Source organism: Rhinolophus hipposideros (assembly GCF_964194185.1).
Source record: "Rhinolophus hipposideros genome assembly, chromosome: 26".
Lineage (NCBI taxonomy): Eukaryota > Metazoa > Chordata > Mammalia > Chiroptera > Rhinolophidae > Rhinolophus > Rhinolophus hipposideros.
In genome coordinates, this window is record NC_138072.1 from 7,418,578 (window position 1) to 7,446,390 (window position 27,813).

Below are 27,813 nucleotides of genomic sequence, written 5' to 3' on the forward strand. Positions count from 1 at the left end.
CTCCAAGGATTGAGGTAGCCTGAGAATGTATGTGTGTGTGTGTGTGTGCATATTCATAAACATATATAGGCACATGTGTACATACGTGAATATATGGAGGGTGCCAAAAATGTATGCACATTTTAAGAAAGAAAAAAAGTGTATTAAAACTGTAATACTCAATACATACTGATAACAAAAGGTGAATACAAGTCATGTCTATACATTTTTTGGCACTCTTGGTTTAGCAAGCTTGTGCAATTGTAGTTATCCTACTTTCAGCTTGTTAAGTCTCTTGCCTGACAGATAGGTAGAAAATGGTGTGATTTCTTATTCCTTAAACATACAAAGCAAATGTGGCTGTGGAAACAGATTTTCCTATTTGCATTTGACAAACTAAAGAGTTACTTTGGAAAGCTATCACATGTAGTAGTGACATTTGTCCCTCTCTAACTTATTATAATTTCCCAGTACCTTTCTTCATTACAAACTTGTTGGATCTTCTCCATATACAGAAATCTAGATTTCACCCCAGGGGTTAAGTATAAAATGAGGTATTGCTCTAAATAAATGAAGAAGGGTATCAACTGTCTGAAAGATCTGAGGCACCACCACAATATTCATTCCCGAAGTGGCCATGGACAAAGTGACTTTGTCAGAACACAGCATCTTCCAGAAAACAGCATCGGGAAGGTATTTAATTTGAACAGAAAGAATCACATCTCTCTCTGCAATGGCACGGTGGTGCACAAAGCTGAGCCCGCCAAAATAGCAGCGCACCTCTGAGGCTGGGTTTCCATTTCAACATTTGAAAATTAAATTATGTGTCATGCCAAAGCTTTGTACTTCTCAATTACTTCACTAATTGCAAGCCCATGGCCTATTTCGGAACACACATGGTGCACAGCCTAATCTCCACTGGGCAGTTTCACAGGCTAGTCCTTTGGCTTAAATTACAAAAGATCATTCCGATAGAAAATACACAATGGGTTCTCTTATCATTCAGAACACACACCCCATTCGAGCAATGAAATAGGTTTCAAACTCATTTCTTAGCATTTCCAGGTATATTTCTATTGCGACATTATACAATTTTTGTCTAGTTTTCTGCCATCACCTCTCACAGATAGCTTTATTGATTCTATGACAAATAAGTCACTCAGCTTGTAAGTACCATGTTATTTGAAATTTCTATTCAAGGTTTTCTGGACCATTCTCCTTTACAAATAGAGTCACTTTCTTATTATTTATTCTACTGAATATAACAAAAGTGGATACAGAGGCAGTAATATTAGCTTTCCCAGGTGAGGAATAAAACTGACTTGTGTTCTATCCCTGGCTCAGTTATGGAATGAAAGTTATGCACATTCAAGTTCTGTTTAAAATTTCCTATGTTAAATTTAAAACTGCATCATGTTATAGATGTGAAAATGATGAAATCATTACGTTTTGCTATTCTGAATATGAAAGTAATATTTACCTGTGCATAATTATCTTCGGGAATTTTTTTTTTTTAAGCTTCGCCACCAAGTAATTTAAAATGTAATTTTCCAACATTATCTGGCATTTATAAAATGTTAACTGATATTACTAACCACATCTGCAAACGATGCAAAAATCTGTATTTAACAAATGCAAAGGAATGGTTTGAAAGTGAGCCACTGGAATTAAAGGGGTACAGGAGTCATTTCACACACACACACACACACACACACACACACAGCCATGGATGAGGAATGTCCAATAGAAGAAGACACAGGAAAAAGATGTTCCTGCGTGCCGAATGAGAGCCATCTATTTATCTGTGTAATATTTATTCTGTGCCTTCAGGGACCAGGGACTGTGGTATGTTCGAGGCTAACTGAGGTGCTATTTCTGACCTCAAGGAGTTCATAGATTTGTGCTTGTGTTTGGGGTCAAGGGTGAGGGCAGATGTTACCTCGTGATATGTTAGAATGCCACATGGTTTCAGTTCCTCAGAATTCCAAAGAGAGAATGCAGCCATTCGTACCGTGGAATGCCTACACGCCACCATAGAGACAGATCCCGGAAGTCAGAAACAACGGTTGAAGTTGTCTTAGCTGTGGAGATGGCCAGGCCAGGGGTGCCAGGAAACATCACAAAGAATGTAGCCTTTATGGTAAATTCTGAAGAGAACTTAGGAATTTATTAAATTCCCGAACAATAGGAGAAAGGAAAGTGTGATAAGGAAGGTAATTAAAATAATAACAATGATAATAATAATAATAGAAACAACATGTAAAAAGTTATGGATCGAAATGGAAATAGGACATATTTGGGGAATACAGTTTTCTATGACCCAGCCTTGCTCCAGCCATGCTGGGCAAGACAGGTGTGGTGAGGGGATCAGGCATTTACACTGGAGAAATATTTCTTCACAATTAGCTGGAGTAACTTACTAATCAGCACAAAGTGACAGGTTCAATTTCTATAGCCTAGACATCTCTGTTCTAGTTTACGGCTGTTAACATAGCATTCCTTGGTTCGGTTCGCTGTCTTCAAAATTGATGACTTTGGTCCCAAACATGTCTGAAAGAGGCGCGCTCAACACATCAGTTTAATTCTATCATTGAAACTTAAAACAATGGGACACTGGGGTCCTCTGTGTAAAAAGGACAGACTACACATACATATAGACTCTCATAATGGGAAAAGATCTTCCAAATTATATAGCCTGATTATTTTTCCAAATGAAAATGTCCATTAATATTCACAATATTGAAACAATTTGTCCACTGTGACACAGTCAATATTTGTAGCAGAACTCTCATACCTACTTAAATACACATACACACACACGCACACACACACACAAATAAAATCCAATTGTTCCTCTTGTATAACCGATCTGTCTTCAAAAAATCCTCCACTCTCTACCCAACTTAAATTCCATATTTTGGAATTTTAATCTGAAAATATTTCAGATGGACTCATTCAGTTTAAAACTCAGTTTCAACAATTAGACTTTTTTTTTTCTAGTGCCCTTGTGAGAGTTTAGACTGTTGGGTTTCTTTGTCTTTCTTTGTCTTACCCACCTGGGATCTTGGGCCCATACATTGGACTCATTCTGGAATCCATACAGTCCTCTGACTCTTTTGGCCTCACTCAATGCCCTTGTCCCTTTGATCATTGCTAACAGGTCCACAAGGTGGCTTAATCTGAAGGAGGGTCTGACTCACAAGACAGTCTCCCCTGACTTGGTCAGTGTCTAGCAGGGATTCATGGCTGAGGTGACCTCATCTTGACTCTGCCTTGCCCCGTAGACCTCTCTGCACCCCTATGATGTCCTCCATTGAGCCCCTGGTCTACGCCCTCCATCTGCAGAATCACCAACCTCTCCACAAACTGGGCCGTGTGGAGCCCGCTCTCCACTAAGCCACCTTCAAAGTCCCGCCTCAGACACAGACAGGAAGAATGGATCAGGATGCTGTCAGCCCTCTCTGCACCCACATGGTGCCACTATTTGCCCTTTAGAGCCACCCTCAAGGGTCAGCCTTCTGAGGCACACCGCCATCTGGGCCCCAAACACTATTCCAGTCAAGAACCCACATAGCTGGCATTTCTAGACTGCCTATTGAATGCATTTGACTTGGAAAGAAGTCATGTTTCTGATCTTCTCCCTCTCCTATCTCCTTTCTCATTCTTTCCCAAATCCCTTAACTCCATAAAGAGAGTCTCAGACTTTCCTCTTTCTCTGCTCCATCCATCTCATTCCTCAAAACAGCACATTGGTCTCAAGGCCTAGCCCTCATCAATAGGAAGAAAAAAAAAATCTGCATTAAAGAAGAAACAATTTCATCTAAGATCTCTGGGCTTGGCTTTTGACAATCTTTAGTACAATCTTAAATATTTTACTTACTCCAAAATTCTACTTAGAATAATAACTCTCTTTGCCTCCTTTTATAACAGTCCTAATTTCCTGACCACACTGTCAGGAGAGATGAATGCCTCAGGCTCAATAGGAAGAAAAGGAGGGTCAACAGGACTGAAAAGAGATGCAAAATCCCTGTGGTGTGGTGAGAAAATGAAGTAATTGTTATGTCAGTGCAAAAGTAATTGCAGTTTTTGCAATTACTTTTAACCTTTTAAACCGCAGTTACTTTTGCATCAACCTAATAATACATACATTTAAACTGAGAATTGATACATTTCTGGGATTGTAACCATAACCTGAGCTCTAATTTAACATGCCACTAAAATATGACAAATCAGCTAAATGATAAGAAAAATAAATCTTTCTTAGAAACGCTGTGTCTTGGGGTACAGGGGGAATGCCTGCCACCCCTCAATCATATTCCTCCTGACTTTCTTGGTAAAGCTATTTGGTGGGAAAAGGTTAAAACATGAAATGTGAGACCAAGAGAAAACTGGGTGAAGATTAACAATTGAAAAAGAGTAGAAAGGCATGAGTGATTTTTAAGGAGCTAGAGAAAATTGAACATTCTAGATAGATACATAAAGGAATTGGAAAAACTCCTGGGGACAACAAGAAAACAGCAAGAAACTAGTTTTTTTGTATAAAGTAATAACATAACCCACATAGGAAGCTGGATTTCAGAAACTGTTTTTCATAGAGAGTCTATATTCATTTCTTAAGGGGAATCAAAGATAGGCCAGTTAGGGAATTATGCAAATCTATCAAAGAACCAGTTCACTTTTATTACTATGTGATTTGAAAGAGAGCACATGTGGCTCATCTAACAAACTTAGTAGCACATATTCTTTGGAGTATAGTATCATGGAAGTGCAAATGGCATTTGTAATGCAGAGGAGAGTGGTTTGATGTTATTGTCTTGCCCGTTGAGATACAGTGTGTTCCTAGTATGGCATTCTTTACCTTGTTTGGAAACCACTTAGTGCTGCTTCTCACTACCTAAAGCCTTGGTCATCACTCATGTTTGGTATGTGTAAGATTTTAACTTGGTTACCTCTTCCCTTTCTCCTGGTTTCCTCTTTCTGATAAATATTCACCAAAGTTTTCCTGAAGTCCAGTGAAAGAGGATATGTTAGCTTTGTAGGTATGATGACTGGCTATGTAACCACATAAAATACTGTGTGCTCACACGTTTACTCAAAAATGTTCATATAGCACCTGCTATCAGCCTGGGCCTATTTTCACTGGTGGTTGATGCAACTGGAATAAAACACAGAGCCCCTGCCTTCATAAGGTGTATGGTCCATGTTAGAGACAGCCAATCATCAAATGCTAAGTGACTTTGTGGCGAAAGTACACCAGGGTGACACCAGGGAGTAAGCACGGTGAAATGGGAAGTACCGTCTAGCATTTTAATTCTCCCTAAGCTAATGAAGTCGGAGACATAGGTCACCCAGGAGCCTAGATGTGCCTTGGAGTAAGTTTTAAAAATATGTTCTCTTTTGAAAAATTAAGGAAAAAAAAAAAGTTTCTCTGGGTAGCCTCAAGCCAGAACACATGGATCAGGCAGAAGTTTTCATACAAGATGTGACATCTGGTGGTTCTGGATACAGATTTATCTACAAAAGAAGGAAACCGCCGTAATGATTTCCTAAGATATACCCACATGTTGAAACTATACATTTCGTCAAATTCTTAGGATTTCAGAGGTAATTAAATAACACTACACATCCATTAAAAGACTAGTGTTAAATAGAAACCAGGAGGTGTTGCCACCTAATGGAGATTATTTTTAATTTGGAGAACCTATTACTTTATACTCAGTCACCCTTTTGTCCTTGGACAATCCCTACAATCCCTGTGTAAATTCAGAGTAAAAACCAGGAAATAATACTCTGGTTCAATAGGCAGACCTGGCAAACGATGTTCTCCCTGAGTAATTGTCATTTCTCCAGACTCTATTCCCAGTGGAGTCTCTTGATCTTGTTCAGAAATGATTTCTTCATTACCCAAAACAGCAAACAAATAAACAAAAAAACCCTTCGATTTGAACCGTAAATCTCAAATAGACATAATCCAATGATCTGCTTGTCCCTGACGCTCAGTGTGCTTGGTAAATTCCAGCACTGCTTCCTCTAGGATTTTGCTTCCCTACCATGGCTCAAGAGCCTTTCCCTCGTGATTTCACTCTTTCTATTTAGACTAGGCTTTCCAATTCCTCATTGCTGGAACCTGTCAATCTCCAGTGCCTCTTCCCTCCACATGATTTTCGAAATGAAACAGTAAGGCCCTCTCTACCCATACCTCTGACCCATCTTCCTCACAACTTATTAAAAAGAAGACACTGACATTGGGAGAATCTGAGTTGATATTTCGTCAGTCTTTTTTTGTTTGTTTGTTTTTCCTATTGGATCTTGACATCTCTCAGAACAGATGCATTGTCAAGTTATTAAATTCTAAAATCCCTCCTTCAGACAGCATCCTTCTATGGTTTGATTTTGGAAACCACTGTTTTACTGAGTGGTGCTCTTCTTACAAAAAGCCTGCTCTCGAACAACTCAGGGAGGGGAAAAAAAAGTGCGTAGTCATTTTTAAGTGTCTAATTTTGTTTAGACCAGTGTAAGACTTAACACTGGGACCTGAATAATGTCACAAATCAAATCAGGACAGGCTAGAGATAGAAATGGAGATCCTCTCTCTATTTGTTTCTTGTTTCTGCTTGTTTTTTTTTTTCTTTGAGGGTACATCTTTCTTTCCTACTTCAAATAGACTAAGTCCACAGTGGCCAAGTAAGATAACCACCAGCATCTCAGTTTAGCAAATCCCAGGGGAAAACAAATTTCTTCCTATCACTACCCAGATAGCAAGCCCAAAGGAAAAATCTGATTGGCTCTACTTGGATCACATGCCTCCTCCTTGGGTCAATTGTTAACCCGCAGATGGAATGATACAATTGGTTACGTTTAGATCACATACTTACTTCTGAGGCCAGGGTTCAGGGTTTATTAAAAGAAAGGGAGCTGATGGATAGAACAGTTTACCCAAATGATTGGACAACTCAACTCATTCTGCCAACATAACTAATTTCTCTCTATCCATTGCAGGGGCTGTGGGGTCTTTCCTCATGGCATTTCTGCTCTAGATGTCTCTCCTTCAGGAGGAATGCATTACATGCCCATAATTTATGCTATGTCATCATTTCTCTCCTCTTTGAAATTTTGTTTTAGTTCCTAGTCCTAGATAACACAGTGACATATTGCCCCAACCCTAAATTATGAATAGCAGTTATTTGATCTGCCAGCTCTTCTTTTTGAGGTAGGCATGGGCCAACCTTTGAGTGTTACATCTCCCACACCCACCCCAGTCCAAAGAGGGAGAATAACTTTATTGAAAAACACAGTGACAGAGGGCGGCAAGGCCTCTGGGTGACATAGGTGCCATTACTTTCATCAGGCCTCCTTCCCACTGTGCTCAACTGGGCTTTTCGTCCTGAACTTTGGCCCCGCAGGCATTCCCATGAGGCTACTATGAGAAGCTGCAATTTCTGAACCACTTAGTGGCTTCTTAATATCCCCCTAGTGATTATCTTTTTTTTTGAAAATTTAAATTGAAATGGTTTGAATAAACCAAAAATTGAAGAACAGTGTCATTTTATTAGCCCCTTTTATACTTATGCATACGTATGCCAAAGATTATTTCACAATACATCTATTAGAGAACAGTTAGGTTCACATTCCTTTATTAAAATTAAATCACTAGGACATATTCGAAAACAATATTGTCAACTTCCAACGTTCTCCTCTCTGGGCCCCAAATTTATCACCTTTTAGGTTAAATTGGCTGCTTCATTTTGAACTCTTCCCAAAGCTCTCTTGATATGTAGACATTTCATTTGCATACAAAAAGGCACACAGCATGGCTGGATAAACCAACCATCTGGCCCAGGCAATTTATCTGGATTATTACTGAACTGTACAAAACTATGTAAATATATATTCCTAAAATTCCAAAGGCTCTCTTCTCCATCTGCCTTACAGCACTTCTCTTCAGTAACCTTAAGCAGACAGGTACATTTGTTTTCCCAACCCCTGACACACAGACACGCAGACACATGCATATCTTCCTGCTCTACTGACTATTGCTGGTGAAAATCAAGTCATAAATTAAGATCAATTGGTCCACTGCCAGTGTGAGCTATTCAGACTCAGTCAGGCTTGGTAGCTGCTTAACATGCCTCTTCTAGTCTCCAGCTGAACCCCCATCATGTTGTCTCATGTTTCATCACCCCCATTCAAAAATGTTTACATTCTCTTCCGGTCCTGGATTTCTCATTCTTGAAGGTGATCCATTTTAGAAACTCAAGGCTGAAGGATCCCAAAGAATAAATATTGGTATAATTTCTGTATATTATTTTTAATGTTCCATAGATTGGTGTTGAAACTCATTACATGGCATGAGTTCAATTTTCCATAGTTAAACTATTGTGTTTCTGAAGTTCTAAATTAATTATTATGAAACAAGATTGTCCTGAAGATCTCAAACAATATTTTAAAGTCACTATTCTATGTCCTCACTGGTAAATCCAAGAAACTATACAATACAGCATATTGAGAGCATGGGAGAGCAGGGACTCTGAAACCAGACTGTCTGAGCTCAAATCCTAGCTCTTCTACTCACAGCAGTGACCTTGGGCAATTTACTTACTCTTTCTGTGTTTCTGTTTACTCATCTATAATGACAATTTTTATCTCATTATATTTAAAAAGCTTAAAAAGTATCGTTTATTATATAAAATAAACATCCTCTAACCTTCTAACCCACCCACCCCAAAAAAACGCCGACCCGCTTGGACTTATTCTGTTGACATGACTCCATTCCACTTTTATTCTTTCTTCACACGTGCAGGGCCTGAAGTCATCCCCTGTAACCAATCCCTAAATCACTGGCCCAACTAGTTTTACAAGCAGGCCTGCATTTGAAGCATATGCTCATTCAGTGGGAGGATTCATTGGAGTTTGGGAGAAAAGATTTGGCCCATAATAAGAAGTAACCATCGGACTACTCGGTGTGCTTTGTGTAAGTATTCAACTGCAACTTTGGTCATGGTCAACTGCAAGTTGAGAATCCAGGGCACTCAGTATCTAGGTTGTATTCTCTCAGAGACACAACTATCAACATGCCACCTCCATTGCCTCAGCTCCCAAAGCCATGCCCTACTCTACCCACCGAAACTGGTGTTCCACCTGTGGTGTTCCACTGACACTGCTCTTCCAACGTCACTGATGATAACCGTGTAAATCATCTTTCTTACCTTACCACATCATTACAGATTTCTGTCGGTCACTTGTTCTTTGGATTTTATGACAACACTCTCTTAATTTTCTGTGTTTCTCTTACTGTTCCTTCTTGTACTATATTTATGGGCTCTTCTGTCTGTGTCTCCTATGTAGCGCTTATTTTTCTGTAATGTTGAAATTCCCCTGTTTATGCTGCCTCTGATTTCTGTGCTTCTGAAACAGCAAGTTGATGCTGAATTGTCCCATTTGATCCAAAGATTCGGCCACAGCCCAGTGGCAATCACACTTTTGTCATCTCTTCCCCAGATCACATCAACAGAACCCTAACCAGTTTCTCTGCATCATTAGTCTTATACCTTTCAAATTCCCAAGGTTCTCTACCCAAAATGATAATGTTCCCCTGACTTCAGAACCCAAAGCATGAGGTCTACATTCTGTAATAAAGTCCACATGGCCCCTGCATTTTAGCATCTTTTCACCCCTCTAGTGTCACTCCACATTTTGTGCCTTGCACACTACCTCTCTAAAACTCTGTGTATTCTCACAAATAACACAGCTCTGTTTCATCTGGTTTTCTGAAGGCATGCTTCTGCATATCATTTTCTCTGCCTGGAATAACTTTTCTTAGACTTTCCTTTCATCCTTTAAGTGGCATGCAGTTTTAAGTAAGTTGAAATTTAAATAAGACGCAAGTCAATTCCTCCAGCCTAGTTCCTAAGCCTGAGTTAAACATCCTCTCTCTCAATGCTCCCAAAGTATCCATTTTTATATATGCCATGGTATATTAATTGTATTTGACTTAAACTATCTCGTAATACTTCAGAAGTTCTTTGCTGGCAGAAGTAATATACTACATATACACATCCCCAGTGCCTTCCAAAGCACTTGTCTTTTAAAAGGCATTCCATGATATTTATTGAACAGATGGATAAATGATTCAATGAATGAATAGTTGCATAGGGGCAACGAGACTCTCAAGAAATTGACCCTTGAAATATGCTCAGTAACCTCTTGCATGAAATTCTAAAACCTCATTCATCCCAAAGATACAAAGCTGGTTATGAGGTCCTTGTCTTTCTTTCATACAGAGACAATGAATCATGCTGAATTACAGCTCTTAAGACCTTATAGAAAATGCAAAATGCCCTGCAGGACATTCATCTTTTATACTGCATTATATTTTTAAATGATAATTGTTGTCACAGTGTTCTTAACCACATTTCAGCTATTTTTTTTTTCCTGCCTCAATAAAATAAAAGATGCCAGATTATTTACAGATGAATTAATCATGACATTATCCCTGGAACCTTTAAATTGCATCAATTACATTGCATTTAGCATCACAAACAACCATCATATTAAACAAATGGAATATTTTCTCCTATTAATAAAGATTAAATCATTAACTACCACTACTGAATAGCAATGTGTCTGCAGTAAATGGCTCCCAGGACAGATAAGAAATCTTCTGTCACAAAATATATGCCATCCTTTCAGGGGCATCGTCAATCTTATGGAATTTGGGAACACTTGTTTTCTTTAGGAGTTTATCTATAAATTAATGATAATATTTAGAGGTGGTGGACTGCCTAATGCTGAGAGCTCAAAAGACCTATCTGAAATAATTCCCCATTAAAAAACCCAATGCTTAGGCATCTTTCTGAAACATAACAGAAGCCTGGCTTTTCAGTTTATTTAACTCTTCAGATACTTAAAATATTTAGAATTAGTTAATCAATGTCTTTCAAATGGTAGCTTGCCAATGTCTGAATCAAGTCAGGTAGAAACTTAAAGACATTTTTAGTGTGTTCTGGGAATTATGCATAACTATACAATAAACATAAAAATATGTAATTAAATAAGAAAAATGTTTCAATATACTGGTCTCAAAAATGTTTGCAGCAGACATAGCCTTTAATTCAGTATGCTAACTTAAGTTTTTGCTACCCTTTATATATTGTAAAATCTTAAAAATACAAAAAGCCTTCCGAAACCAAATTTCTCTTACCTATGATTCATAAATAGAATGGCAAACAACAAAAAAGACAATCGCAATGCATAGCAAAAGCATCACACCTCTCCTTACGCATCACCTTTCTTTGTTACATAATGGAAAACCACAAGTGGTGATATTAGGTCCTTGAAAGCCTAGGCTGTTCTTGGCAGCCTCCAGCTTCACTCTGTGCAACCCCAGCGGGTTCCTTATCAGAAAAGGAAAAGGCTTCAAGAACGGTTAGGTCGTGTAACACCACAGCATCATAGGTAAGACTGTAGCAAAAGGTGAGCAAGGACACTGTTTTCTAAATGGTTTTTACCACTATTTGCAATGATGACCATCTTTCTAGTTCTATTTCATAATATATGTTTATAATTCTCATATCTTAAAACAATCAAACAGATGAACAAAACCCTGCCTTGAAACACTAAATCTCCTTTCAATAGATGGTAATCAAGGATCCCATGAGAGCTGAGCCTCAAATAAGTACAGAAAGTTTATTAGAGCAGTAACTTCAGGAAAACTGGTAAACAGGAAAGGACAAAAATGTCCAGTATAAGAACATGGTACCACGATCATCGCGATGGGGCCTTCTGAGAAGAAAAGGAAACCCCTTTAAGAATTGTATATCTGAGGAATGGGATGCTGGCACATGTATCCACCAGCATCTGGATATCAGGGTCAAAGGCTCCCCTCAGGATGGGAACCCCTCCGAACTACAGAGAGTGGGCCCTCACAGCAAGGGAGAAGGCCCTAGGACATCGAAGTAAAACAGGAACAACTCATCACATGCCCTCCAGGTGAGACTCTGTCATGTGTCCTTATCACCTACTTCAATCTGGGCTCCAGTCAGACCACAACACTCACACTGCTCTTACCATCACCGACTTATTGGAAATCAATGGAGTGACATCAATGGAGGAGCGCCAAACCTCAAACGTGAATCCATGGCAGCCCAGTGTTGACAATGGAGAAGCGATAGTGTAGAAAATATACTTTTATCACCATTCTCAGAAAAGTCACCAAAACCATCTGAAGTCCAACTGCAAGTGATTTTCAAATACTGTTATCAGCAATTAGCGAAGTTCACGGAAGCCATCATTGACCAGCTTTTTGGTTATGTAAAGGATGGAAGAAATCCATCTTTAAAAAAAAAATGACAAAAATATAATAAAAGTCTAAGAAAGATGGTTTCTTAAAAAAAAAAAAAAACATTTTCTCATGTGTGGCTTGTAGACATCATAAACAGGGAAAAGAAGTACAACTATGATTGGGAATGATAGAGAAGCAAAATCGCTGGTCAATCAGGGAACAATCAGTGCCCCTAAAAGAGAAGCACCTCATTTAACACCTCCCTTTGCTGTGACAAACTGTTTGCCTTGGTTATAGAAGAAATGATGCTCATAGGTAAAAAATTAATTCAAGTGTGCATGGTGTCCTAGGTGAGTGAGCTCGGGTAACATTTTATGTTTTCCAGAACCAATGCAATATCTTGAAGAGTAAACGGGAGACATATAGAGATATGCATTTTAAATATTTATTGAGATAGTTTTCTTGTCTCTATTAATTTAGAATATTATATTTAATTATGTAATAGAAAGCAAGGGATTCAGAGTCATCAATGGGCTATTTGTGTACACGAGAGCAGTCCAGAGATAGCTAACCCAACATTAAATAGTGTTGCCATGATTTATTAATTTAATGTACTGATTATTCATTAAAGCGCTTCTAACCAGCTTCTGTCATCAATCAGCAAATATTTACAAAACAGCTATTTGGTATGTACATGTTCCCACTCTGATATGAAATAACATAGAAAGGAAATGATAACAAGACCCATTTAGTCCTAGATAGGAAATAATGCAAACATTGGAATTATTTGGTTTGGGTATAGATGATCTGTGATCTTAGGGACAAAAAATTTAAAGAGACCAAACTGCTTTACGGTTTATTTAGGATTACTTCAGAGATAGTCACAAAGAAACAAGTTGTCTATTAATGCAGTAGACATACAATTAATAAAAAAGGGATTTGACACAGGGAGTAAAAACGGAGTAAATGAGTATTCTCTAATTGTTAAAACCAACCTCAGTTTCCCAAGAAATATACCATTGTCCTGACTCTACTTTTCCTCTAACTGAAATGATGAGACTTTTCCCCCCCAATTGAAGTTTCATATCTTGATTAGACTAATTCAAACTGACTTCTGTTTCAGCTGACATGAGGACAAGCATTTGAAGACATAAAAAGACCCAAGCCTGTGATCAATGCCCCCCAAAAAACCATATTTGATACTGATTTCTCTTCCAAAACTGTCTTTAATTGAAATATTCTAATAAAACATTCATTTGCTTTGTAAATAGACCATATCCTTAGGTTCAAAACTAAGTAACATGCTAGAATAGTATATTTGGTGAAAACAGTACTTAATTTAACCTCTACCTTATCCGTGTAGAAGTGTTATAATAACATAAATATTCTCCAAAAGAGCACAGATGTTCATGGTTTCAAGATGTTACCTATTTACTCCATCTCCTTAATAAGTGTTGCATAGATTATAAAATGCCCTAAACCCTGAACCCGTATTTTTATATTTTAATTAATACGACAAAATTACCAACTAATGTAAGAAGCAAAATTTCCTATGTAAACCTTTCTGTGTCAGTTCCAATGGCCATGCAATCCTTGGCCATGCTTCTTCCATTTGCAAATAAATGGGCTTATTCCCAGGGATGCATTGTAAGACAAGGCTCATTACAGTAGCAGGTAACACAAACAAACAAACCACAAAGCATAAGAATGTTGTTAGTATCCTGGCCCCGTGTCACCCCCTGAGAGCATTAGCCTTTGGGTGCCCCAAAGGAGGAAGGGGCAGCTTGCTACATCATCAGTGTGAGGCCATGGTCTTGGAGGTGTCTGTTTGGCTGAGCTACATTTTGCAATATTCAATCAGATATGAATCCAGGTGTTGCTATGAAGGTTATTTCATAGATGGGATTAAAGTTCATTACCAATGAACCTTAAGTAAAGGCGATTATCCTAGATCAGCCCCTACCTGTTTATGATGTACAAAAGCCAAACAGGAGAAATAAATTATTTTCACAATCTGGGTGAACGTGATTCTATCAGATAAAAGGCCTTACAATCACTGCCAACTCTTCCTTGATGAAGAGGAAATGTCACCTGTGGACGGTCGCCTGAGCCCATGCCCCAATCTAGCCCATCCTATGGATTTCGAAGTTGCCTAGTCAACTCCCAGAAACGCTTAAACCAATTCCTTGTAATAAATACCTCATTGTATATAGCATATTTTAATACATATCTCTTACTGGTTCTCCTTCTCTGGGTGAATCTCTGACAACTTTCCATCATCTTGGTTGTAGAGAATGCTGGTCACCTCAATGGAAAGCTGCAGTGAACAGCTGGTTTATAGGGCCCTTAACATAAAACAAGGTTCATTCTACCTCCTCAAATGGAGCTTCAAGCTTAGCTTGAAACTTTGAAACTGTTAAAGGGGAAAGAACAGTACAAGACTGAAGAAAAAAAAAAAAGGTCCAGGTAATGTATAATAATTTTTCAATGTTATCTTGAATAGGGAAAAAAAGAAGGAACTTTTTTTGAAAAATCTTTCTGACTGATGTCTCTATAGAGTTCTGTATGTTTTACTCACTCATCTATAATAAATAACCTATTCATTTATTTGGTTCCTGGCAAGGAGAAAGGCACTTTTCTTGAACTTAGGTCAATAAATCCTTGAAAATCTTTCCATTTTATAAAATGTAGGTGACTTCACATATTAAAAAGCAATTTCTTTTCTATATGGATTATTTGTATTCAATCATTAAACCCCTCTGAATAAACTATTTCTCTATTGCAAATTTCACATATACTTAAATTGATTTTTTATGCACATATATATTTCTATCTATGTGAATATACATATTATTATGCAATTTGGCAAATATATATACACACATATATTTGAGAAATTATACTAGGGTTAAAGATTGTGATTCATCATGATTATGTGCTCTATAATAAAACCGATAAACAAAGTATGGATAATAAACTGATTTATATATATGAAAATATTTGAAATCTCATTGCACCTGTCTTATAATATCCCTTTCTCAGGACTAATGATATAAAAATTCAGGATTAAAGATCAAAGCCCATAAATCATAAACAAAATGACGCCTGTTTTTCTTCGTATAAATCATTTTTCTGAAACCGCAAAGTATAACAGTACACTAGATCAATCCATCATGCCTGAAGCTAAATACAACATTAGTTTCCAAGGATATGCACATTTCGCACTCTGCAAAAGCTCATTAATTTTCCTCACAGATATTTGGGAATACAACGATCATTGGGGTAATAAGTGAAAGGAATTTACTAGAACATCTTGATTTTTATTTTAATGAGGAGAAAAGCTAAGGCTGATAGGGAGTTCACTGATTTGTGAAATATAAGCCACCCCATCCTATGAATTTTGTTGGTGTCGCTGTTATTAAAAAAAAAAAAAAGTTTGTAACTAAGCAACATTTGCCAAGGAAACTATTATGATTAAAATCTGAAGCCCCAGAACTATATTTAACTCTAACATATTTTGTGGGTACAGTAATGTTGGTTTGAGTTTGCAGCTTGGGAAATAAGTATCTCTAAGTTTAGAAATGAGAAAGAGGAAAAGAAAACGATGGGGGGTTTGGCAGGAGTGGGGCAGTGGGAAGAAAAAGCTAGAGGAGATGGAGAAAGGGGTCGAGGAGAAATTCATTGCTAATTCGTAAAAGTTGGTTCACCTTAAAAAAGAAAACATTTAAAATTGTTTTTATTTCTATTGTCTGCCTCTTCTCTGACCTTTCCCCGTGTTCTTAGGTATCCATGACCTCCTCCTCTAACCAACACTGTCCTACAGCCACTTTCAAGGTGAGCTTCCTAAACCACACAGATCATACAACTTGTAAAGATAAGGCTGGTGAGAGTCTCAAAATCAGTGACTTTCTAACAGTATTGCCAGTTTAAGAAAAATGAAATAAAATGGTGAAACAGTTTTTCAATAGAGGAAGATGCCCGCCAAGTAAGTTGTTGTAGCCCGTAAGCCATCTACATATTCATTTGTTCATTTACTCAGTAATCATTTCAGTGAGCCTCCCCTTGAAAAGCACTGTGTTGTGGCAGTTTGGCCATCATATTCCTTCTCTTTCCCGTGGTATTTTGACCTATTCTGGAGAACCTTGCAAGCTCCGTAAAAATCCCCCGGTTTTACTGTTTGCTTGCTTCCCTTCCTTGTGTCTACCTGGCTCCTGTGTTCATCAAAGCAGGGACTCCTTCCAGTAGAAGCAGGTGAGGGGCCGTAATTTGTGCCGGGGGTGGAGGGGGTTAGAAAGAACCTCGTCTGTCACTCTCCATTAATGTATGTCACTGCCAAATTAACTAGGTCAGAAGACTTACATAAAACTTTAATTAACTGGTTAATCGAGTGGACAAAAGATCAAGCTGGATATTTAAAATCCTTGAAGGAAAAGCTAATTAATTACTTCAGAGAGCTCCCTATCAAAGAACTACTAATTCCTATGACCAGGCTGAGTTCACCGGGCCCCAATATTTTCGCCACCCAAGAGACAGAAACCCCTACTCCCCATGAGTCATCTGTTTGCAGAGCATTTGTCTATAAAGCAAACTGCATTTATTAACTAATGATGACTTTTTTTCCTTTTAATTAATCAAATACAACTACGACCGATAATCAGAATTTCTGATTATCTATTTGCAATCAAGTCTTAATGTAGCCACAATTACAAGAAATTACCTTAGTCTCTGATTCAAGTTCTTCCAGAAAAAAAAAAAAAAAATTCTACTGATTGTAATAGTCTAATATTAGAAAATGTGCATTTATTTAAAAAATTCTAATTACACTCAATTTTGAGACATTCTTTGGGGAGAGTTAAAGTCTTACTTTATGATTACTTATTATTTTATTGTAAGCATTAAATTTATAAATTCAATACCAAAAGTTTTTGTTCAGTTGAAAGGAGGAAGAGTAAATCACAAATATTAAAGAAAAACAGAAGTGGCCTTGCAAATTTTCCTCTAGGCTTTCAAATTATGTGTTATTCTCTCTTCATAGTTGTGCAGAAAATTCAAGTGTGGTAAAAATTGCCTCATCAGTTGCCTGATTGGAAGAACTAATTTAGCCTGAACAGGAATGTGCTCTCAGAAAAGGAGGGATGTCTTGTACAGCATGATATGTACATATTTTCTTTGAAGAGTTTCTAAGTAATTTTCAATCATAACATGTTCAATTCTACAGAAAATGTTATGTTTTTGGCATCTCCAATCATATTTATTCACAGAACTTACATTATTGAAGATGAGTGCATTTTATACAAACTTTCAAAATGCAATCGTGTATTATATAACGTGTTTAACAACATCAAAATAAGTAGCTTCATGTATTAGCATGTATTTACTCTACAAATAACTTTGAGTGACTACTAGGTGGCAAAACATACTCATTGTGTGTCTACTATTTGAGTGTCTATTTCATGACACTGGAAAAACCATAGCAAATAAGAAAGACCCATCTCTGTCCTCAAAAGGCTTAAAGAATTAGCTTAATTACAAAATCTGGCATAGACAATTTAAGCGGTATGTTTCAGGTGGTGTCTTGCAGTGACATTTTTGTCTACACAATTTTGTACTAAACAAACATTAATTTCCCTTTATCAGTTAACTATCCAATGACATTGGCTGATCTCACCTCAGAATCATTTAAGAAGATGCTGAAATTTATCTAACACCATTTATTTTTTAATGAAAGAACGGTAAATTCTTTCAACCTAGAGATATAATGCTTATACATAAATAGCTATCAGTAACTGAACCAAACTGCTGTGGTCATGACTTAAAATTCAGTTGTTAAAATTTTTGAATACAGAATTAAGAAGCAAATTCATCCAACTTAAGGAAGTTTCTTAAGAACTTCAATACAATGTATTACTTTTTGTGCTTACTTTTTCCACTGACAAGGAATTAACTGAGTCCTTATAATTCACTACCTCTTGTCAGAGTTGTTTAAATTAAAAGCTAGTTAATTTTTTAAAAAAATATTTTCCTTTTCAATGGAGATATGTTTCTCTTCAGTTTTATCTTGTACCAGCACCATTCTATCTTCCTAAAAATGCAATTCTATTTCCTGCTAAGAAATATTTGTGGAATTTTCAAAATCTGTAAGACTCAGGAAAAAAATCCTCAAGTAGAATTCAAAGTCGGTCACAATCTGACCACAACCTAACTTTCTATCAATCGCAGAATGTCCCCTCCTCAGCGATGACGAAGACTGAAAATACGCTGGTCTAAAAGTCAGAGGATCTCTGTTCTACTTCTGATTATGCCACTAACTTTTTGTATGAGCACTTTCCTTTGTCTTTTCTCCTTATCATTAAAGTGGAATTACCATTTCAAGTGAAATCTAATATTTAACTTCGTACAAAGAAGAGATATAAGCTGAATTTTGTTTTGGATGTTGCTTGCTTAGAAATTAGAGTCCCTCTGGCTGGTTGATCCACTTCCCTTTCTGATCTTCTCTGAAGTACCTTAAGTTCTACTGAAATATGAGAACTCTTGGCCTGCAGGAGCGCTAGTTTCCTTTCTAACAAAATGTCTTCCTTTCTCTTCTAAAACAAGTGAATTAATGATTCTAGATTCTTCGCTCCTTCATTAAATCTATCTTGAAAGCTGAAATTAAACACATTTTCCTTTCCTATCAACTCAACACACTCTGTGATATTTTGGTATTAAGTACCTTCCAAAATGTCGAACATAAATACCAATTCTGTTAGATATTCACAGTTGGTAGGGGAAAAGAAAGATAAAGTCAGAGAGAGTGCATTATAATGGAATGAAATAAATTTGGGAACTACTAGTTTGGGTAAGATCAACCTGGTACCTTTACTTGAGGACCTCTGAAACATTTTTAATGTGTTGAAGAGTCTACATAATGAAGACTTAGAGGGACTTGTGACTCCATCATGTACTATGTTCATTTGTCTGTATCTCGTTATTTGAATTCCCCAGACGTAATATTTAAATAGTGTATTGTTCCTTTTTTTATTAACAGACTGGTGAATATGGAACAAGGCACACTTCCTTTTTTAGTACTCACCCCTAATTATTTACAACTTCAATCATGTAAATTAAAAAAAAAAATCTTAATACTTTGAGAATGTGAGGGAAAACAACCACATGGAGGTGGTTATTATGTCGGTAAAAAATAGTAGACTGTGTTTAAGAATTTAGGAAGATTTCTAACTCAAAACTATTGACCAGGGATTTTAATAAGAAGACATGTGGATAATAGTATAAAACTTTAACACTGTAGAACACATGTGGATTGAAGTTTTAGATCTTTGAAAGTGTATAAGACTGATAGGTACTCTATATAAGCTAAATAAAAAGATAATTGATTTTGGCTCTATACTTCCTAGTCTAGTTATCATTATTAGATGAAATAGTAAACTTGTTCCCTTACATTTTATAACATAGAGTGATTCTTAATATAGGTTTAATGAAGACTTTGGGTGGACATTATATATAAATTCTAAAATTTTGTACATTTGTTTATATGTGTGGTATCTGGGTAAAACATCCGTATCTTTCACCAAATTTTCAGAAAAAAGGATAAGCCTGGCTTCTTTTCAAATTATTATAAAAATTAACAGCTTTCTTCTAAAGCAAAAGTGGCCCAAAACAACACAAAGAGTATACTAGAATACATGCTGGAATGGCTTAATTTCCATATAAATCTATGTTTCCACATGAAGGAAGCATCTCCCCCAGGACTGCTGCACTGCCCTGATTTATGGCTCTACCCTAACTGTACTCCCCACCATGCAGAGAGCCGAGGTGCATTTGCCCATCTGGCACTGATTTGTGTAATAGGTGAGGCTCAGGAGGAAATGTTACATTTTTTCTATTACCTTTTATAAGCTATTAGGTTGATGCAACAGTAATGTGGTTGAAAAGGTTAACATAATTGCAAAAACCACAATTACTTTTGCATCAACCAAATATAACACTGATCAGCTAAAAGTTAAAACTGATTCCGTAGAGTGTGTGTGTGTGTTTGTGTGTGTGTGTGTATGTGTGTGTGTGTGTGTGTGTGTGTGTGTGTATGATGGAGAATGGCCTATATGGTACATTCAGTCCAAAATGGTTAATGTGTATGATGTTTATGTTGTGGGTTTAAAGTGAAAGAGTGACTTTTGGTCTCACTTTTCTTTAGAAATACCAATGATCAGGAAATGACTAACCATCAACCATCATGATTCTCACTCTACAAATCTGAAGGATACTTCAGTGACCCAGAATACCAACCTCTGAATTAGAGAAAATATGACAAACACAGGGAAGAACAATTAGAAACAGGCATATTTGGAGATGCTGCCATGTGGAAAAAAATAGATCTGAGATATTATTTGACTATAGATTGTAACGAACACAGGGAAAGGAGCTGACCTGGTATGGGTCCATCATTCTAGAGAATATTCTGATCCACTGAAGGAAAATAAAGAGTAATCAATAACACCCACTGGATATAGATTCAGACAGGGGAAGATGGAATGTTATTCAATATACTTGATCTAAATGTAAAGATACCAAGATGGGGGCACCTTAGGCCATCTTTCATTGCAGACAAAATAAAGGATACTGTATTATGAACCACAGAAGAAATGAATTAAAATCATCACAAAAAAGAAAAAAGGAGACAAGTGACAGACTGGGAGAAAATATTTGCAAAACACACATCTGATAAAAGACTGTTATCCAAAAATATACAAAGAACTTCTAAAACTCAACAATAAGAAACATACAACCCAAATAAAAATGGAGAAAGAACTTAACAGACACCACAGCAAAAATATACAGTTGGCAGATGAGCATATGAAAACATGCTCCCATCACATGTCATCAGGAAAATGCCCATAAAACAACCCTACACAGCTATTTAAGGGGCCCAAAGTCTGAATACTGACACCCCAAAGTGCTGGTGAGGATGTGAAACAATAAGACTTTTCATTCCTTTCTGGCAGGAACGTGAAATAGTGCAGACACTTTAGAAGACAATATGGCACTTTCTTACAAAGATAAACATACACTTACCATGTGATTGAACAATCACACTTGGTATTTGTCCAACAAAACTGAAAATGTATGTCCACCACAAAAACCTGCACACAAAGGTCTGTAACAGCTTTATTCATAATTGCACAAACCTGGAAACAACGAAAATTCCCTTTAGTAGGTGAGTGGATTAATAAACTGTGGTAAATCTAGACAGTGGAGCATTAGTCAATACTAAAATGAGCTATCAAGCCATGAAAAGACACTGATGAACCTCACGTACCTATGACTATATGAAAGAAGCCCATCTAAAAAGACTACATACTGCATGATTCCAACTACATGACATTCTGGAAAAGGCAAAACTACACAGACGGTAACAAGATCCGTGGTTCCCAGGGGATGGGGAAAGACAGGTGGAACACAGAGAATTTTTAGCGCACTAAAAATACTCTGTAGGATATAAAGATGGAGACATATCATTATGCATTTGTCCAAACCCACAGAATGTGTGGCACCAAGAGTGAGCAGTAATGTGAACTATAGACTTCAGATGATCACAACGTGTCAGTGGAGTTTCATCGATTGTAAAAAATGCCCCACTCTGGGGGAGGCCACGCATGTGTGGAGGGAAAAGGGTGTATGAGGAAAGTCTGACTCTTCCACTTAGTTTTGCTATGAACCTGTAACTGTCATATATATACATATATATACATATATATATATATATATATATATATATACATGGGGAAAGATAAAAAAGTGTACAGTGATTTTTTAAGAATATATATATGTATACACACATATATATACACATATACACACATATACATATGTGTATATATGTGTGTATATGTGTATATATATGTGTGTATACATATATATATTCTTTAAAAATCACTGTACACTTTTTTTAATTGTCAAGTATACCTCAATAAAGCTGGAAAAACATTATCGCAAGACTTTAGCTGCAAAGAACTCCCTGACTAAAATAATTTATGGTAAAATGGGTCTAAAAGTGATTATAAATGTTAATATTGAGAGTATTGTTTCTGAAAGAAGACTGATACCCATTCATTGGAAATAGTATAAACCTTATTATACAAACACTCAGCAGGCAACAAACCCAGGGAGTGTGTATGTATCTGTGTGTGTGTATAGTGTGTGTGTGTGTGTACTCTTATATATTCAACTATATTTAACTTATCCAAAAAGAGCCTGAACACATTAAGTAATTAATGCTTGTCAGTTACTTTGAGTGAGTACCATTTTAATCAAATGCTGTATCTGTGTAAGTAATACTGATAATCAAGATGATGGGCTGTCCAATTACGTAGGTTATTTGCTAGCAGTTTTGAAGCATACCATGTTTGCCCAGCACGTAGATATTTTTTTTCTTATAAAGGAAGACAAGCATTCATCAATCTAAAAGAAAAAAAAACTTTAAATGTGACAGACATACAGACTCACATAATGCTTCTAAAATTGTCTAATATCTCCGGCACCGTTATGGAAGCCTCTGTCAATATGCTCAAGAGTAAGTGGAGCACCGACTTCCTTACATTCCTTCGATCAGTTCTCTCAGGATTGGAACACTTGCCACTTCACTACTTACCTGGGAAAGGCATCCCATTTCCCAGATCACCTGGTTCTTCACAACTTCTGCCACGCTTTACATCCAGCTGCTACAACTGTGCAAACTGTTCTGATCATAAAACTCATTTTATATCATTAATAATTCAGAATGCTTCTGAGATATTATTGGGAGACAGGTGTGAAAGCAACAGGCCAATGATCCATTCAATTCCCTGTGGGAGACAGGAAATACTAGAGAGGCAGGGGAGGCAGATGATAGTTAATTTCCTTGACAACTGGACTTTCTCAAGTGAGGAGACTAATACGATCTGTTAGGAGAGAGATTCATTATTTTTAAATAGACCCTGGATCAATGATTCAAGACTCCCAGGAGAATATCACCAAACTACACACCTCTGGGCTATAAAGGAACAGAGCTGAAAGTTTCCCCAGAGTAAAACGAACCCCACCAATCAGACCTACAGACCTCATCTACTCTGGGCCAAAAAAATCCAATGTGGGAAAGCAGCACCTGGTAAGCTGACCTTGACATTGGAGGCCTCTGTCTGCTTCATGTGTGCTTATTGACTGCCTGTGACTTTGACATCATTTAGCACAGTCTGATACTGACTCAGATCTTACTGGACAACTCTAGTCTGTTTTTCTTTTCTTTCCAAATTGTCTACTACAAAAGCCTATTATCACCGATGTTTAAATATAAAATGTCCCTCTTATTTTTATAAGTATATACAACTATATTGTTTATATATATATTTTCAACTCTCTTTTTATAAATTGTATAAACTGTGTTTTTTTGATTAACTGAGTTGGACACATAATCTGAGGCCAACACATTAGACTCCAAAAATTTCTCTTAAAAAAATGCTTCTGTTCTGGTAGAGAGACAAGAATTAAAAACCTGGACAAGATAAATGTTAGGAAAGCATGACTTGTGATATTAACACCTGCAAAACCGATGGGTGTTTCCCCACTGTCCCCAGCGCTCCGGGTCTTTAGGAACAGTCGCCAATTCTATTTTCCCGTTTTCATTATGAGCCCCTCGCTCTGTGAATCATAACACTGAGTGTCTGCCTCCCCATCTTATTTAGTGTCTCACCACGGCTAGCAGCGTAAAGAGCCAGAATGTCTGATTCCAGTCACAAGGTATTTAAGAGTAGGATCTCAGTTATCTGGGCCTTTCAATATATTTTAATGCTGTTGCACCAAACTATTTAGTGTACCCAAGACACCTTGAGTCCGTCAGGCTGATTTCCGACTTTCATACCCTCGTGACGCCATACAATCATAACCGATGCCAGAGGGTCGAGTTGTAGAGGTAGTGGGCTACATGAGAAACCCGCAATTAAAGAGGGTGCTGTATCCTTCCTAGACACCGTGGCACAATGTTCTGACAGCATGAGTTACGCCACGACAGTTTTCTAAAAGACAGAAGTGCAGTTCTTGACGAACGACTGCCTTTCTCTCTCTCTCTCTCTCTCTCTCTCTCTCTCTCTCTCTCTCTCTCTCTGTCTCTCTCTCGCACTGGGGTGCTGATGGAAGCTCAGATGTCAACAGGTCCCAGGTCATTTAGAGCTCCTAACACCTGGATTGCGGCTACATCTTGAATCTCATCACTCAATGGGGATTTCAAATGGGCTCAGCTCAACTTTTCAAGCCATGTTATTTATGTTCTACATCCCCAGGAGGGGCTGTTGGTGGTTAAATCGGCTGTTGACGAAAGCCATCTATTGACTACTCAGAAGGGACTTCAGGGAGAGATTTCTGAGGGAGAGATGCAGGTGGAGACAATTATGCAAACAACACCGTGGACATTCATGCTCTGAGATTCTTTACGTATGTCCCCCTCTGCCTACAATAGTTTAACTCACTCATGAAGGGAACCAAAGGCAGCCACTCCCTCCATCTGAAGACTTTTGGTGGATCACCTCAGAACACAGGCCAGCTGTTCTCTCCTGCTGTGTCTTTCAGCCCCTTGGAACACAAGTTCCACTGGTCAGAACAGGCCATATCCCCATACCTCTATTTGGAAATATCAAACCATCTTGGTTAACAACCCCATCCGAACAAAATCAAATGAGGAGATGTTTTTCCTGAAAAGAAATGGTGGACCCAGGAAGAAAAGTATTAGTTCATGCCATCTATAATTTCATCCCTTGACTCCCTGATACCACACAAAATCTTTCCTGCCATTCATACAATTTCAAAAACTCCCAGGTGATGAAATGCATGTAAGTATTCCCTTCATAAACAACTCTCCCTTATCCTTTCCTCCAGAGGGTACCTAACTAAAGTCTTAACCAGTCAGTGCATTGTTCTCTGAGGCCAGGTTTTCTGCGGGATGTGTAGTCTTTTCAGTTAAGTCCAGATATGACCTCAAGGTCCAGCAGTTCATGACTAAATAATATATTTAAGTGCCCCAGCACACTGAGTATACACTGATGGAGATAAAACAGGATTGCCATTAAAGACATCTCCAATTTAGAAAGGGAAAGAAAGAGAAACATAGAAGGCATCTCTCATAGTTCCAGGACATGTTTGCAAGGACGCCCTGACAAGGCAGTGAAATGACCCTGAGTCTCTTCAATGGAAATGTCACCTTTCAATCACATTTCCTCTTCATACACAGAAGGTAAACTGGGCAGCTCTTTTCCTTTAGCTTCCTACTTCCTGCAGGGTTGGCCTCAAACCTTAGGAGGGAGTAAACACTCATGGAAAATATGTTTTCCATTACTTTAGGGTTTTCTTGGTAACAAAATATCTCTTAAAACCACAGCGAGATGCTGGCAGATTTGCATTCTCTCTACTCCCCAGTCACATAAGCAAAGTTACAGATCTTGGCAACTCAGAGTAAATTCATCAGAATCCAGGAATCCTGTGCTTTAGCTACAGGCTTTGGTGCTCTACCCATCACCTTGGTCACCATTTTAATAGGCTCCCTTTAGGCCTTCGCCTCCAAACTCATGGCGAAGAGATGAGCTCATGTGTTCTGCCCTTTGCCACAAGACTAAATCCTCACAGGTGACTCTATGCGATGGGAGTCATAATTTAATAAGAAATAAGAATAGTACAGGAAGTTTTCACACAGGAGTGGGCGATCTAGCTTCCTCTACTTCCCAATGTCACTCCCAAATGTGGTCCCCTCTCCCCACCTTGCTAGGACAGGGGGTCCAGCGATGGCTCTCTCCCTGAGCACGAGCATCTAACTTTCCGTCATCATGGAACGCTGGCATCACAAACAATACTATTTTCTGCCTGTTCTTTTAGTCAGACCAGCCAAACCATCACAGATTTCTTTCCCCCCAATACTTTATGACAAGCTACAAGCAGAGGACAATACAGCCCTACTTCCTAACCTAATTCAACTAAGTATCTATTTCCAGAGATATGACAGGTATTAATCAGTTGCTACACTCATTAAAAAAAAAAAAAAAAAAAAAAGATGAACTTCCCAGTTTGAGAAAAGATACTTCTCCTACCATCCACTCCACGTTGACTCAACTATATTCCACATTTATGGGTTTTTTCAATGCCAAAAATTCCCATGTACTACCAATTTATTGTCTGTTTTTCAGCACACTTTATTTACAAGTGTCAGAAAATCACTCAAGGTAGTTTTAGCAAATATAGTGGATTTATTCATTTCTATAAATGGAAAAAAGAAGAAAGGGATCTGGCTTCAGGCCCAACTGATGGCATTAACTGAAAATCCACATGTCTCCCTCCAGCTTCGCTCTTGCTTTCAGTCTCATTCTCTACCTACCACTTATGTAGCTCTGCTTTCTTCTGTGCTGGTTTCGTGTTCAGGTGGTCTCTCTTGTTGAAGAATAATGAATACCTTGCATTGTAGTTAGCTATACAGATTGTCATAAGCATGTTTTTAACAAACCACTGTAGTGGGGAGAGATGGTTGAGATTGATTATGAAGAACAGAGCTTTTTTTACAGAGCAGGGAACAACGAACCCACCATGAGACAGAAAGGAAGAAGAAAACATAATCCGTGGGTCCTTTTACATCTTAAGTGATTAACCACCAAGGATTTTCGTGAATTGTCAAGAATTGTTACATTATTTTATGACAAGTTTTCAAATACATCAAAACATACTCTTTAACACAGTATACACGATGTAGATGTAAAATTAAAAAAAAAAAACATTAAAAAAAGGAAAATCTCTAGGACACATGAAGTGTTCTCTGTTCTCTAGATTTTCAGGACATTTGGACAGAAACAGCATTGGCAACAAGTACCACTGACAGGAGAAGAAAAAATGAGATTATGTAATAAAATACCATTTGTGTTAAAAATCTACCATAACAAAAACAAAGAGATAAAAAATTTAGCATCTTGGAATGAGTATATATAGGTATGTCTACAAAAGCTGACTTCACAAAGAGAAGGATAATCCCTTTCTTTAAGAAAAAGAGGGCAAGCATGAAAACTTTTGAGGAAATAAAAAAAAAAAAATCTGAGGTAGGTATCTTGATAACTGGGTACTGAGAAAAACGGAACATGTTACCAACAATTGCTGTAGCCAATTAAAACAGGAGGACGCATAATGTAAGCAGAGTGTTACTGAAGACCTCAGTCAGGATCTGAAAGGATGCAGCACCCTTAGAAATGAGCAATGATCTCAGTTTAGACATCTTTCAGAGAACGAAGCACTGTCACAACAGATATATATGTATGTACATATATACACACACACACACATATGTGTGTGTCTATGTGTGTGTGTGTGTGTGTGTATATGTATTAACCATATATATGGTTAATGAATAAGTATATTCATGACTTTCTTTTTTCCTAGCAAATTCTGCCAGGCTGTAAACAAGAACTGAAAATGTGGACAGTTGGATTCACCCAGAACTGAAGACTGGCAATAATTCAAAAAGAGCAATGAGAGTACAATTATTTGGGAGAATTTATGTG